The sequence below is a fragment of the Capsicum annuum genome, chromosome 4 (assembly GCF_002878395.1).
Source record: "Capsicum annuum cultivar UCD-10X-F1 chromosome 4, UCD10Xv1.1, whole genome shotgun sequence".
NCBI classification, from domain to species: domain Eukaryota; kingdom Viridiplantae; phylum Streptophyta; class Magnoliopsida; order Solanales; family Solanaceae; genus Capsicum; species Capsicum annuum.
This window is the reverse complement of record NC_061114.1, coordinates 85,196,019-85,212,813: the sequence shown is the minus strand read 5'-3', so window position 1 is coordinate 85,212,813 and position 16,795 is coordinate 85,196,019. Positions and strand designations below refer to the sequence as shown.

General features: G+C 30.4%; 1 long non-coding RNA gene across 2 annotated transcripts in view; it reads right to left on the bottom strand.

Annotated features, from left to right (window-relative positions):
• LOC107867867 overlaps positions 1 to 4,499 on the bottom strand; it is a 36,561-nt gene extending 32,062 nt beyond the window's left edge. Inside the window, exons 1-4 of one of the 2 annotated variants that reach the window (XR_007054989.1) lie at positions 4,358 to 4,499; positions 3,737 to 3,804; positions 2,718 to 2,781; positions 908 to 977 (exon numbers count right to left, since the gene is read on the bottom strand). This is a non-coding gene — a long non-coding RNA (uncharacterized LOC107867867). The remainder of the gene's footprint in view (positions 1 to 907; positions 978 to 2,717; positions 2,782 to 3,736; positions 3,805 to 4,357) is intronic. The other variant, XR_007054988.1, reaches the window with a different exon arrangement.
• Positions 4,500 to 16,795: the final 12,296 nt, after the last annotated feature.

Sequence of the window (16,795 nt, the reverse complement as noted above, 5' to 3'; positions counted from 1 at the left end):
TGTAAAAAAGGCTTGATTGGATCAAAATTCGGGTGGGTTAGGAGTATAATAGGTGCAAGCCTTAGTTGAGGGATCTAAGTGAATTTTTAAAATAACTTTAAGTGTCTGGCGATGACTTAAGCCTTAAGTATTTTGTTTTGGAGAGATGTTATTGACTACTAGTCTTCGTATCCGCGCGATGCGCCGTTGTTATTAAAAAATAATTAGAAAAAATTATAAATGTTATTCTTATGAGTGAATTAAATATAATTACATAAATATATTTCTCTAATTTCAATCTTACTTCTTTAGACTATATTTTTAATAAGAAGTGTTCATGAAATTAAAAACTAACCATGTGTTATTGAATAGCTTTTGAATGGAATAAACTATCTTCCTCAATTAATTTGTGAAACAAACCAATATAAATTTAAATTTGCATTTTCACTATTAATTTTCATTTTTCCCAAATTTAACTTCTATTATCAACTGAAAGAAAAAAAATAGACTTATTAAATTTACTTTTCATTATTTTGACTGTTGATGATAAAAGTGAGACCTATTACAAAAAGTAGAGAAGATGTAGAATTAGTATTCATAGCATTATGTGATTGAAAAAAGAATTAAATCATAGTTTGTTGAAATGACCATGCATACATATATTAAAGAAAAGAGTATAATTATTCAAGTAAAAGGCACAAATATAAGTTAAACTACAACTTTTTGCTTAAGTTCACACATGTAGGCACACATTTTCACTGAACTCCTTTGCTTGTACATGCAAAAGTCACAATAAATTCAATAAATCTTTTAGTAAATTTTTAAATTTTACCATACAAACTAATAAACATGAGCTTCAAAGTTTTTGCATTTTTCATGGAAAACCAAGAAATGAATGTTAAGGGTATGGTAAAGTTTTAATATTTACCTTCATAGTTGACACCTTTAGGTGAAAGAGTCTTATGGAAGCTGGAGTAACGGGGCCATCCAAATGAGTACTAAGACAATATGATTGAGACATGTCATAAAAGGTAAAATATAAAGGAGGATTAGTATTGATTCAAAAAGGAATTGATTTGTAGTTAGTTGAAATAATACGTGCATACACATATAAAAGATGTACAACTGATAAAAGATGTACAACTGATAAAAATGTTGCAATTAATGTGTGGGCATACTAGGAAAGATAGGGTTTAAAAGGATGATATTCAAGATAAGGTGGTAGTGACTTTGGTAAAAGACTAAGCAGGAGGCGAGATTGAGATGGTTTAGACATGTGATGAGTAGATGCATAAATTTCCCAGTGCTGAGGCGTGAGAGGTTGCTATGGATGGATATAAGAGAGGTAAAGGTAGAGTAAAAGCAGTATTAGAGAGTGTGATTAGACAATGACGCAATTGCAACTTACCAAGGAGATGGCTTTAGAAGGTTAGTAGGTAGAAATGCATTGTCTTGTGGCCCTTACTAGTTGTCGTAGTACTACTATTATGGCTTCTTGTTATTTGATTTTTGCTATTATCTATTATTTGTATTTTGCCATAGGTCTGATAGTACCTATTATTTTGAATTATCTATTATCTTTTATACTTTCATTACGTCCTTTTGTAGATTGTTTCTTTCTTTATTCAGGTGAACTGTCTACTATCTCTTATACTTTCATTACGTCTTTTTCTAGATTGTTTCTTTCTTTATTCGAGAATCTATTGAAAACATCTCTACCTTATTTTTAAGATGGTGGTGAGATCAACGTATACTTAAAAGTACACTGAAGGCATGACATGGAGCAGCTTCAGCTTACTGAAGACATGACCCTAGATAGAAAGGTGTGGAGGTCGCGGATAAGGGTAAAAGCCTAGTGTGTGGACAGGGTTGTAGCAGGCAGTCAGGAGAGATCTTGTGTAGCCAGATTCGTAACCCTGGGACTGTGTACGTAGGTGTCATCGGTATGTGAGGTGCCTATTTCTTATTTCTTAGTTCCTACTTTCTTATTTAGTGTTGCCTTTATTTCTCGTATTTCGTTTTTTCTCTGATTTCATTTCTATTATTTCTTATTCCTGTTTTTCCATTGTGTCATCCATCCTCCTTGTTTATTATTCTTTATCTTGAGCTGGGGGTCTATCGGAAACAGCCTCTCTACTTCTTCGGAGGTAGTGGTATGGATTGCGTAGATCTTACCCTCCCCAGACCCCACTATGTAGGAATACACTGGGTTTATTGTTGTTATTGATGCAGCAGATTGCGAAAGCTCTAACACAAATTATGCATATTAAACTTACAATAGAAAAAGTATGTTGTTGCGCAAAAAGAAATACACGTAGGCACAAATTTTTCAATGAATATAGCAATTAGACGACACAAAAATAAAATCGATGGTAGTCATTTCGAGCCCCAAGAATAACGCTAACTCAGTCACGAAATTAGACACCTCTTACTCCCTTATGGTTTATTTCTGGGTGCTAATACCATCATCTAAAGAACAATTTGCCAAATCAAAATTAAAAGTAACAAGGTATCAAAACATGAACTAAGATATCTATTCTAAAACATATCTTTCAAAAGAGGAGAAAAACTAAAATCAGAGACAAAGTTTAGTAGATTATCTCTGTCATATTCTTAGCTAGTTCGGGCATTGTGAATTCACCTGATTGAGAGAACATGAATTGTTTTAGTCAAGTAAAAAAATTGGAAAAATGAGTTTTGATTGGACATGTCGAGAACCAATTCAATGGGAAGCTAACCTGGATTTTCAATGTTAATTGATCCAGTATTATCGCCCTCCATCAACTGAATAAGATCATCAACCTTCATCACCATTGGAAATGAAGTGAAATAAAAAATAAGAGGAGACATAAGATGAACTTCAAACTAAGTAGCTTATAGACTGTTATATACCAAGTCGGAAATATAAAAAAAAATTATGCGTTAGTGTTTCAAGCGGCTACGCAGTCAAAGATTCATCACTATGAAATTGTACAAATAAATAAGTCTAACCACTATTAATTCTCGTAATGCAATTAAATATGGAACAACAAGAGTGATAGCGAGGTTCAGAGTATCACGGAATTGCCTAAGAAATGAAATTGTTGATAATGTGACCATCATATTTGTTTATTCGGTGGACCATAGTCCATAAGTGTTGAAGATTCGAGCAATTCGTATTTCTGTAATTGGGATATCATTTCAAGAATTTGAAGCAATACATCAGAATGAAGAGCTTTATAAAGAAAAAACTGAAAGATTTGAAAGGAAATCAATTGTCAGTATACGGCTCACACATATAGGTCGCCGGTTGGTGCTAATATCTATTTCATGTTGTTTGTGATATCGAACATCAAAGTCTCGGCCACTCTTTTTCCCTTATTGTAATAACTCCCATCTCCTGACATTCACAAGCGACATTAATTATTAATTTGTAGGTCTACGTAATCAATATCACGTACCCAAGGAAAAATGTATTTCTGCAAGAAACAATGAAAAGATACTGCATTGCCCCATCATATTTATGAATAACAAATTTCCTTCAAAACCAGGCTTAAATAAATCTATGTGGATGACTATGAAGATCCATTCAACATTGATCTGATTGATCCCAGTATAATTGGCCACGATAAAGTACTCTTTTTGGCTCTATGTAATGTACTACAATTGTCTTGCATGTATTTTTGGCAAAGAGTTATTATGGGATGTATCACAATAAATGACTCTACTGCTTGACATTTCTAAAGAGCAAGGAAAAAAGGGATTAAAACTAACTTACCGGTCAATTGTTTTGCAATAATTACTCTTCCAGTGGCTTCACTGTTTTCAAATTTGAGCTCGCATCAGCTGCAATTTGAAAGAGGTAAAATAACAACATTATTAGTAACCAAAAAATTTACAAGCAATTGATGAAGTTAGCCCATATTAATTCAAAATCACAATAATTAATTTTGTGAGCCAAAGAAAGGGAGATCGCCAAAGCTACAACTAATGATGTTCAGTTATTCTTTTTCATCCAAAAAAAATAAGAAATTTTGTTCTTTTACTATTGTAAAAAACTATTATTATTTTTTATCCAAAAAAATAAGAAATGATGTTCCTTTACTATTGTGAAAAAGGAAAAAATTGTTAGTGCTTAATTTTTGTTAGTGCTTAATTTTTAGTCAAATCTATTGTTTTGCAATTAGAAAACGAAAGCCACAACTTTTTGGACTAACAGATTATAATTTTTCTACATTATTTATTTTTTCACTTCAAATTTATGAATCGGGTCATCTTCCTTAGAAATTCTTGAAGAAGAAGAAGAGAAATCTAAAGCACAACCCAAAAAATATCACTCAAAAAGCAAAAGAAATTAGCCGAAAATAAAAAATAATATGATTTTGTTAAAGAAACATACCTCAAATAGTAGAACAGTTCTCATCTTATTGACATAGCAAGAGAGAAGAGATAGATAGAAATAAATTTTGGAAGATAAATCTCAATGATAGAGATACTACGTGTCTACTAACAATTTGGAGGAAGACACGTAACTAAAATTAATGAAGTGCTATCAGGTTAATGGAATTCATTGACTAAAATGTCCTTTTTTTAAAATTTAATTGACAAAAATAGGAGAAACGTCGAAACCCGCTCTTCTATATTATAGATACTAGCTTAATCACGCATGTCTCGCTCGTATAATGTTTGATTATTTAAAATTAAATAATTTTATCAATTGTGGAGTTTTTTCATAAAGTGTAAAAAGTTCAAATCACTTTTTAAAGATCTTCACACTTAAATATAATAATGTAAACATAAACATATATTTTAATATAAACACATATATATTTTACCAGAGAAGTTCATAGTGTTTGATGCATCACTTTAGCATTTGTCATACCTCTTTTCCTTACTATCACAGGCTAAGAGAGATGTATCCATTTGAACCATTTTGTGGGACAATTATTTTTATTTTTTTCTATATTTAAAATATTTTCTTATTTTTAAATCCAAATCTTTACAAAATCATTGATTACATTCTTATTACGTACTTAAAAGTTTTAAAATTTTGATATTTTTAAATTTTCTTATTTTAACACTTTTATATTTATTTATAGATTTTTCAAATCTCCTTAAAATCAAATTTAATTGATTTAGAATTCTTAAACTATAGAAGAAGTATTATTTGTCATTAATTCTGACAACTTCTAATAAGGAAAGGTTTTATCATAAATATATTTAATTAATTTTTAAGTCTTAAATATTAGAAAAAAATAATGAAAAAATGATTTTGTCTAAAGCAAATATTTTTAATGAAGGGCAAAAAGTTTAAACAATATTTTTAAGACCATTCACACGTTTAATATATTATAGATTATAGATCTAGATAGTGATATTATATATATATATATATATATATATATATATATATATATATTATGATACCTCGAAAAAAATTGAATTCAAGTATAATACTTTAAGTAAGCATGACCCCGAATTTCTAAAGAGTTACGTGGTATACGTATTTTATGAAAAATTATAGTGTATACACATACATATAACTAGTGTATAATTTATATGGTTACTACTAGTAGTTGATAAAGGGAAGCCAAAAAAGAAAAAAGAAAAAAGGGAAAAGCTTTATATAAGAAAAGGAAAAAGAAAAGGAGGGGGAGGGGGAAAACACTTCTCTGTTCATTCCAGAAACAACAAACCTACTACCCTTTGTTCTTCTTTCTTTTTTTAACAATAAAAAGGCAACCTAAAGGAATTACGAAGAAGATTATAATCGGAGGAGGATACCTTTGTCCTTACGGAACGTATAAGTTAAAGAGCTTTGTGGCATCCTCAAGAAATTTCAAGAATTTGATTTATAAATTTATAGTTGAAAAATTAAATCTCAAAAGACAAAATTTCCTATCCCTTCCTTTTGAATTTAAATTATAGACAAGTATTTGGACGTATCTGTTTTGAGTTTTTGCACTACTTTTGAAATGGGTTTATGAAAAAGAAAAGAGAAAAGGGTAAATTTTGATATAAGAGGAGTTTTTCGAAATTTTTATCAATTGGATGGATTTAACGTTGAATTCTATTAGTTGGAAAAGTTAGAATTCATTTTGAACTACTGTTAAGGAGTTTGATTGATTTCGAGCATGAGCGGAAAATATTGAAGTAAATTGTTAAATGTTCCTTCGGGTTACTAATGAGCGTATATGTTATCCTTGTAGCTAGTGAATTGCCTATCGGATAACGAAAGTTGGTGGTTTGAAAGATAAAAGCTATGTTCCCGCAGGTTAAGTTATTTGGGGTCAAAATACTATCGTAGCTAGTTAAGCAATAAGGTATGCAAAGCTAAACCTTCCCTCGCCGCTAAGGCACCACCCTGTGTCGTGTGCTCTTTTCCATTTGATATTAAGAATTATTATGAATTACGAGAGTGAAATCTCTATGTTGCCTTACATATCATTCCCTCATTCTACTATCAAGTTTATAAGTATCTATTTTTCCTCTCATGTTATAACTTTATGATACTTTCATATTATCATAAGTTTCTCCACTTGAAGCCCTTAGGCCACAACATATATATACACATTTGGAGTAAAAGTAAATAGTAATAGCATCGTTACACTTGTATATGTTAGCTAGATGATTATTACCATAATTCACATGTTATAGGCCTTCAAGGCATTATTTGATAAACATTGCGATAGGAGGGTACATAGGTTTGGCTTGGCAAATCGCTAGACGTGATTCTGTGCACGGGGTCGAGACCAGACCACTACAGTGAGCCCAACCATTAGGCATACCTGCCTTTGTGGCATCATTTGTATTTGGAGTCAACTGTCAAGTATTGATTTCCCCTGACTCAAGCAAACATATGGCATATATGGCCTGCAGGCAGACCCTCATAGTGAGTCCCTGGACAGGGCATACCTGGATACAGACTGCGATTACAATTATACATATGAAATTATAGCAATGAGTATAAAAGCAACATATGTTTTATACTTACCTCAAATTGCCTTTGGTAGGCCATCTTGTGATCATTTGTACTATTTATAGGATAAATACATCACCTAGGCAAAGTATAGGCCCTAAAAGATACGAATAAGATTGATGCATAGGTTACCAATTCATATCATATACGTGTTACTTGTTAGCTCATACATTTTTCACTTTGATATTTGACTCATATGAGTTTATGTACTTGTCCAGTTGTTATTCTGACTGCTTTCATACCAGTACATGTTGTTTATCACTGACGTCTCGGACCCACCATGTTTTATTAATGTAGGCTCAAATCCTCAAGATAGCAGACGTCCACATTAGGCCCTATTGTCGTTTTCAGTTGATATTTTAGTAAGCTCCAACTCTCTCTAGAGCCAGTCTATATCTAGTATTTTGATTATATGTATAGGTCTCTGGTTGGGCGTGACGGACCTGATGCCAACTAGTCACTTGTAGTATAGCGTCTTAAATTAATTTAAGTGGGTCTCATATAAGATATCAAGTTAATTTAAAACTTCAAGAATTAATTTATCATTTTATACCTATTTTACTTTTTTTATTAAATATTATTAAATTTTAAATACTTAGATGACTTATAATAATTAATTAGAGGTGATATAGTAAAACTGCGGTTGAAGCAGACATGTCATAAATACTTATTTAGCTTTTTTTAATTAAATATTATTAATTTTCTAATACGTAAATGACATATAATAATTAATTAGGGGTAAAAAAAGGGAAGTCAGGTGCATTAAAGCTACCGCTATGCGCGGTGCCCGGAAAAGGGCCCCACCACAAGGGTGTATTGTACGCAGCCTTACCTTGAATTTCTGTCAGAGACTGTTTCCAAGGCTAATTAGGGGTGATATAATAAAATTACGAAGCAAGCATGTTGATTACCAAAATAAAAAAAGTAGTTAAAAAATTAAAATTTAATTTTCTTATTTACATATTTTATGCTTTATTTAGTTTTACCTAATAAAAATTGATATTTTGACTATTCAGATCTTAGCTCGTAACTATGTATTTAATTTTTTATTTAAATCTAATCATTTAGATTTAAATAGGTGTACTACTTTCATACTTTCTTTTTGTCACAGATATTACTATGGCAAAGTACTTCATCCTACTATTTTCAATTTATAATTATTTATCTATTTGTTATGAAATATTATTTATAATTTAATAGGACTGATAATAACTATTAAGAAGTGATATAATAAAATTACTATAAAAAGTACTTGTGAAAAAAATTTAAGTGAACCTCATATAAGTCTTTGAGTTAATTTAAAACATTAATGGTTAACTAATTAGAAACGAGTTAAATTACTTTAAAAAGTGTTTGTGAAGAAAATGTAAGTGGATCCCATATAAATCTTCAAGTTAATTTAAAACATCAAGAGTAAACTTATAATTTTGTGTCTATTTTGCTTTTTTTTAATAAAATATTATCAATTTTCTAATGCTTAGATATCAATAATAATTAATTAGAGATGATATAATAAAATCATGATTGAAGCAGTTAACGCAGGCATGTCATAAATATCTATTGTACTTTTTAAAATTAAATATTATTAATTTCTAATACGTAAATGACTTATAATATTAATTAGAAATGATATAGTAAAATCACAATTCAAGCAGCTGAAGAAGACATATCATAAATATCTATTTTACTTTTTTTAATTAAATATTATTAATTTTCTAATACGTAAATGACTTATAACAATTAATTTATCGTGATATAATAAAATCACAATTGAACCAACTGAAGCAGGCATGTCGTCCACAAACTACTTGCTTCAGCAGCTTCAGTTGACTCATAATAACTAATTAGAAGTGATATAGTAAAATTAATATAAAAATAATTGTAAATAAATTTAAATGGACCTCATATAAGTCGTTAAGTTAATTTAAAACGTCAAGAATTAACTTATAATTTTTGTCTATTTTACCTTTTTTATGAAATATTATAAATTTTCTAATGCTTGAATGATCTATAATAATTAATTAGGGAAGATATAAAAAAATTACGATTGAAGCAGTTGAAACAGACATGTCAAAAATTTATATTGTACTTTTCTAATTAAATATTATTAATTTTCTAATACGTAAATTACTTATAATAATTAATTAGGGATGATATAGTAAAATCACGATTGAAGCAACTGAAGAGGGCATGTCATAAATATCTATTTTATTTTTAAAAAATTAAATATTATTTATTTTCTAATACTTAAAAGACTTATAATAATTAATTAGAGATGATATAGTAAAATCACGGTTGAAGCAGTCATGTCATTAACATCTAGTTTACTTTTTTTAACTAAACATTATAAAGTTTCTAATACATAAATGACTTATAAAAATTAATTAAGAATGATATAGTAGAATCATAGTTGAAGCAGCTGAAGCAGGCATGTCATAAATATTTATTTTACATTTTAATTAAGTATTATTAATTTTCTAGTAAGCAAATGACTTATAATACGTAATTAGGAATATATAGTAAAATCACGATTGAAGTTGTTGAAGCAGGCATGTCATCCACAACAGCTTCATTATCACTTATATATTAAGAATAGATAATAGATTCACACACACACTAGTCAGGAGAAGCTCGTGCAAAGCACGGGCCCAACATCTATCCTAAATTAATATTAGGAAAAAGGCATCGTTTCCACCCCATACTATACAAGAAAAGTCGAAGCCATACCTAAACTATCTAAGTGACCTATTACACACCTTAACTATGTAAAAGTGATATTACCTCCCCGCGACCCCCATTCTAAAGCGCGTATGTTATAATTATTTTAGGCGCGTCCAACCTATTAAATAACAAAAGTAACGGCTAAAAACATTAAAAGTACATCATCTTTAATTTCCAACGGATCTATTCTTATTCAAGCCAATTTGGAGCTCAAAATTAGGAAACCCTAATTCCCAAATTTGTCTCTCAAAATCGAAATTGAAGAGCATTTGTTTGAAGAATTGGTAACTAAATCTTTTTAATCCTTTGATTTCTTGCTATATTGATGATTATCTTGTCTTAATTTTGTTTCCATTTTCATAATGCATTTGTTTGAAGAATTGGTAACTAAATCTTTTTAATCCTTCGATTTCTTGCTATATTGATGATTATCTAGTCTTAATTTTATTGCCATTTTCATAATTTTTTCTTGCCTCAAGTGTTGTTAAACCTCTCTTAAACCTTATTTTCTTAATCAAGGTACTTTAATGGCTAAGATAAGTTTGAGTAGACTTAGTAAGCAAGAAGAAGATCATGAGTTGGTCGAGGTTTAATGCAAACATGGACATCTTTTGCCTTTGATGACTTCATGGACCTCAAGAAATCCGGGTAGACGATATTGGACTTGTCCTTACTATAGGGTAAGTGAGTTTTTTTCTTCAAACATTGATCTTGAATAGTATATACGAATCTAATTGCTTTCGTTTTAGAATGCTAGATCATGCGATTTTTGGCTTTGGAAGGATGATTCTATTAATGAACGATCGAAATTTCTTATTCCTAAATTATTGGTTGAATCTTCAGCAAATTGTGCATTTTATGAACACAAAATAGTTGATGACAAGACTACTAGGACAATCAAATCTGTGGAGAGCAAAATAGACATGAACAAAATAGAGTTGCAAATGGATAATTTTCAGGATGATTTGAAGATAATGAAGGCAAATAAGAAGAAATGAAAGATCAAGTTGGATAAGTCCAAGAAAAGAGAAAAACAACTATGGACTACTCTCATTTGTGTATGTATTTTGGGTGTTAGTTTTCTATTTCAATTCATGTTCTTGAAAGGATCTCCAAGAAGGATGCCCTAAACTAAGTTGCTTTGTTTTTGTTATGTTTTAAGGGGCTCAAATTTGTATTTATTATTAGGTGTTATCTTTGACAAAACTGTCAGGTTGTGTAATTAAATTATTGTGTAATGAAATTGTAAGGTTGAACTTGACAGTTTTGGCTTTATTTTCAGTGGTTCTTTGTATTGCAATTTGTATACAACATCACAACACTAAATGCAGTCACAACTGCTGCACAAACATAAATTTCAACAACATCACAACACAAATTTAACATTAATAAATGCAGCTACAGTTGCTGCACAAGCACAAACACAAATTTCAGCAACAATGAACTTACAACTGCATAATCATTAACCAAAAATGAGTGCCAATTACATATTGTTGCCAAATACATTTACAAAAGGATCAGTGCTGTTAAACTAATTACAGTTACAAAATGCAGTCAAAGCTGCCACCAATATCAATGAACTAATTACAGTTACAAAAAGCAGTCACAGCTGCCAACATCAGTGAACTACCAAAAAATAGTCTTAAATGCAGTCCCAGTTGTCAACATTAGTGAATTATCAAAAACATAGTCTTAAATGTAGTCACAACTACCAAACTTTATACAAGGAAATGCAGTCACATAGTAAATGCAGTCTTAAATGTAGTCTACACCAACTTCTCATAGAGATTGAACATTAGAGCTTTCTTGACTCAAGTGTGCAGCCTTGGATCTTGTTTGCATTTGTTTTTTGCCTCTCATTTCTTGTAGTTTCCTGGAGGTCATAGCTTTTTTTCCTTTCCATTTTACACCAATTTTTAGTGTATATCCGAGATTTCCAGTCACAAATGCTAAAGACTTGGCAGTTTTGAATCTCTCACTTGGCATTCCCGGCTGCTTAAATGAAGAAAGTGTTAAATTTTAGTAAATAAAATGGTAGTAAATAAAATTTAGATAGTAAATGCATTAGTAAACTTACATTAAGAATTGTGCATCCACTTTGTTTATGAAGTAATCCCATTCCAACCACTCTTGATCTGCCAGCACACTAAAAAGAAAGAAAAGAAGATATTTAGTATAAGGTAAGCTAATTATTTCACAACACTGTCAAATTAAATGAAATACCTTTTCTGTAGAATTCTTTGGTGGTATACCCCTTTCTCTTCCAGTTAAACCTCTCTCTTTTCCAACAGTAAGTATTGCACTTGGACCTGCACTTGGATCTGTACCAGCAGATGAACTTGGGCCAGGATTTTCATTAGTTCTAGCAGCAGGTGCACCTGTTGGACATCTTCTTTTGTTGTGACCCTTGCTATAGAAAGTTCCACATGAAATCTCAATCCACCTCTTAGACAACTTTCCAGTTTTCTTTTTGGTTTCATCTTCTTCTTTCTTTCTATTCTTTCTAGGCCTACCTGGCATCTTCCTAATAGGATGTGGAATAATAGAGATATTCTGTGATTGTGGCCGCATCTTCATATTCAAAACTGGTTGAATGAAGAAACTATATGTGTTCATGTAAGTTTCTCTATTGTACTTGTGAGAGATGTAGTTTACTGGTTCCAGTTTTTTATGGTGAAAAGAAGCCACTGCATGAGGACAAGGTATACCCTTCAACATCCATGCTTTACAACTACAATATTGTCTAAAAAGATCCACAATATGCCTATATTCTCTATCAAGCACCGCATACCCTGTATCAGAATTCCATTATATGTTGCACTTCATATACCTTGTTGTATTATCATTTAGTACTTTCATAGTCATTGAAGAAATGTCATTGATCCAAGTTTCACAAAAATCCCTCATCTGTCCCATTTTTTTTTTATCATTTTTACCCTTATCTCCTCTAACATTGTAATTATAGTCTTATGCCTAGCTTCTAAAATTCATGCATTAAAACATTCTGCCATATTGTTGTCTAATACGTCACACTTTGTTCCAAAGCTAAAGTAAACCTTGCTTCATTTCTCTGGATTAAAATACATCAAATTATCTAGTATTTCTTTCCCTCCCTCCCTCCAATATCTTCATATAACTAATGTTGTCCCTAAGCTCAGCCTCAAAGGTAGATCTTGCATACCTCTAAAAACATTTTTTCTTCTCAATACCTCTACATATAGCATCTTTTGACTAGTCTGCAAGGACATGCCTTGCACACATTCTATGTTTAGCATTTGGTAAATATTCAGTTACAGCAATTTTTAATCCCTATAATAGAAACAAAAACAGTTACAACATAAACAAAAACAAAAATAGTTACAATATAAACAAAAACAAAAACAGAAGCAAAAACAACAATTCATTACCTTTTACATGTCTGTTATCACTGTCAAATCTGTCCCATCTCCCAACTGAAGATCTTCTTGTATAATCCTGATAAACCAACTCCAAGTGGTCTTGTTTTCAATCTCAACCACTGCCCATGCTAGTGGAAACATTTGATTGTTACCATCTTTACATACAACAACTAATAACAACCCTTTTGTCACTTCTTTTAAAAAAATATCCATCCAAACCAATGCACTTTCTATAACCATCTAGTAAGGACTTCTTCATTACATCAAAACATATGTAGAAGCCTTGAAATAATTTTCTACCATCTTCAAATGTTTCACCATGAAGCTTCACTACACATGTACTACCTGGATTTGATCTTAACAACTCATCTCTATAATCTGAAATTCTCTCAAATTCTAGATTATAGTCACCTATCAATTCTACAATCACCTTATTTTTTGCTCTCCTACACACTGTTCTTCCAATATGTAAATCCAGTTCCTTCTTAATAAGCAGCTGAAACTCAAAAATTCTAATATCCGATTGTTCTTTTATCGTCTCATTGAAGTGGCTAGATAAGAACTTTGTATTACAAAGTTTGTTCCTATTGATAGGATCACACTTATGAACTAGATTGTAGGTCTTCACAACAAAGTTCATGGACCTAGAATCAATGCTAGCATAACGATGCCATGGACAACCAGTTGTACACCTAAACCTTACCCTTGTAGGTTCATTAACATATTTCTCAATTGTAACATGTTTAGGAATAACATATTTAGTAACAACAACTCTAAATTCATTAACACTTTCAAAAACAAGTCCTAACTCCCACATAATTTTACTGATAGTCTAAACTATATGCAACTCTCTTACCTTTTTTCCTCCTTCTAGCTTTATCTCTATGTTCAACCTGTTCAACTTTATCTTCTTCATCAGTTATGTCATCTAAATCAGTTTCAAAGCTGGCATCTTCATCAGATAGGTAAAAAGGTTCATCACCAGCTAACTTACCCTCCAAACTATTTCTATCACCACCTACAGATTCATCATAGCCAATATCTAATCCCTTTCTTCCAGTTCCTAACTTAATATGTTAAGGAATTACTGATCTCTCTCCCCTCTTTCTTCTTTTTCTTTTCCTCTTTTATTCCTTAAAACCTCTTAACTCTTCATCCACATATTCATCCACTTCACTTCCAATCTCTATACCTCCATCAATAGATTTTATATCTGAATTTACAATAGATTCAGAAGGTGTAGCATTCAAATTAGTAGGAGCAGCAGCTATAGGAGAAGAGGCATAAGCATTAGGTTGGTCAGTAGGAAGAGAAGAGATATGAGAAGTTGGTTGGACAAAAGAAGAAGAAGTATGAGCAGTAGGTTGGACAGTAGGAGGAAAAGAAGTATGAGTAGTAGGTTGGTTAAAAGGAGAGGCATCTTCACTATTTTTAGATGTCCTGTTGACACTCCCAATGTCATTTTCAGTGTCTTTATTAAAAGACACACCATTTTCCCCCTCCACATGCCCTTCCCCATCACTTACAAATTCCAAAAGTGGGGCCAACTCAGGTTCAATAACCATGTGACAAAAAAAATTCTCCAAAACTTGCCCATTACCTAATTTCTTTGAAATGTCAATTGTGTCCTTGTCTGACCTAATTTCTTTTAAATTAGAACACTTAGAAAGTCTAAAATATAGTACACATTGTTTGGGAATATATGCTAAATACCTTACATAATCCCTAAATTCAAATAAAGACAGCCTATCTACATCAACATCTAAAAATTCAGTAAATTATCCACCCTCATATCTTTATCCTTTTTTTCCCTTCACCTTACCCTTACTAAGTTCTCCACCATGGTAAAATCTCAAAGTGATCAGTTTAAAACTCATTTTATAAACCTAAAAACATTGAGCACAAGAATATAATAAAGATACAAGTCTCACAGTACACAAAAACCAAAAAGATACAAGTCTCACAGTATACAAAAATAAAAAAATTATAGTATTTATGCAATAATTACAAGTATCATGGGTTAGTTATCACATATTGAACCTCATATCTCATATTGTTATAGATTGAAGCACATAAACAAACTATAATAGATTAATTTTGAAGATAAATTAAAGATAGCAAAAACCCCTAATTCAAAACCCTAGTAAAATAGAACAATTATAAATATCAAGGGTTATATTATCACATATTGAGCATCTAAATGGAAATAAAACAAATTAATTTGGACAAATTAAAGACGGCAACCCTAACTCAAAAAATCCTAGATCTAATTTAGGAACGAAAATAAATCCTAGATCTACTATATTTAAGACAGAAAAAAACTAACCTTTGAACTGAAAATCAATAGTTCCTACATAAACGATCATAACCTTTAGTTTTTATCCTAGATCAAACCACCTCCGTTGAAATCAACCCAATTAACTTCAACTAAAAATAGATAAAAAAATAATTTTTGCTTGTCAACAACGAAAAACACAGCAAAATTATTGTTTATCTCTTCTATTGGGTTTAAATTTGATAAAGGGTTGAAAAAAAATCAGTGGTGAATCTTCTATTGAGTTTTTGCTCTCATCAGATGACTTTTCGTTTGGATGGATGAATGAATTTTTTAATCGGGTTAAGGTTCGGGTAAAATATGAGAGTTGGGTCGGGTCAGACGATTTAAAAGAGTAATGGGTCGGGATAGGCTTTTAATAAAATAGGAAAATAAGATTAGACACGTGGCACCATAAGAGGGCGAGTGAAGTGCACTCCACTCATTAAACTTGGGCATGGGGGTTGTGGGGAGGTAATAATATCACTTTTATATAGTTAAGGTGCGTATAGGTCACTTAGATAGTTTAGGTGTGGCTTCAACTTTTCTTGTATAGTATGGGGTGGAAACGATACTTTTTCCCTTAATATTATAACAATAATCATATTTATTAATGTGAAAACTTTTTAATTTTAAAATTAAATAAATTTATTTTTTAGATTAATTTTTACATATATTCTTAAAATGTTTTAAGTTATCAATTATTGTATTCACAATAAAAATTAAATTGTACAAATGTATAAATTAGTAAAGAGTGCACAAAGCAGAATTTGATGGCCTATATTACTGTTTTCAGATAAACACAGGATCAATAAATATTATTTTTTATTTGAATTCATGCTAATTAAATAGAATTAAATAATCAATCATAGTTTTAATATGTTTTTAGATATTTTAAGTTGTTAACTATTGTAATTTATAATATTTTTTATGTAGTTTTTAAACAATCTACATTACTCTCCAGTTCAAACTCTTGTGGCGTTTATAGTCAATTATATTTTTAAAATAATTTAAATTTTTAATTATTGTGATTTATAATAGTTTTCGTCTATTTCAATTTAAGTGGTATTGATATAATTTCGAGAGTCAACCAAATATTTTATATCTTTTAAATTTTAAGTTGTTAATTATTGTGATTTATAGTATTTTTTACGTATTTTTTAAAATATATATATAAAAAATTTGAGATATTTTAAGTTATTGTAAGTTATAATACTTTTTATGTAATTTTCAAATAATATATGTTATTCTCCTTGTCCAAACTTTTTTAGCATTGATAGACAACTATGTTTTTCAAATAATTTAAATTTTAAATTATTGTGATTTATAATATTTTTTTTCTTCTATTCCAATTTAAGTGGCATACCGAGAAAGTTGCTATATTTTTGTATTTAGAAATGCATTTTTTTCCTGGAGAAGGCCAAG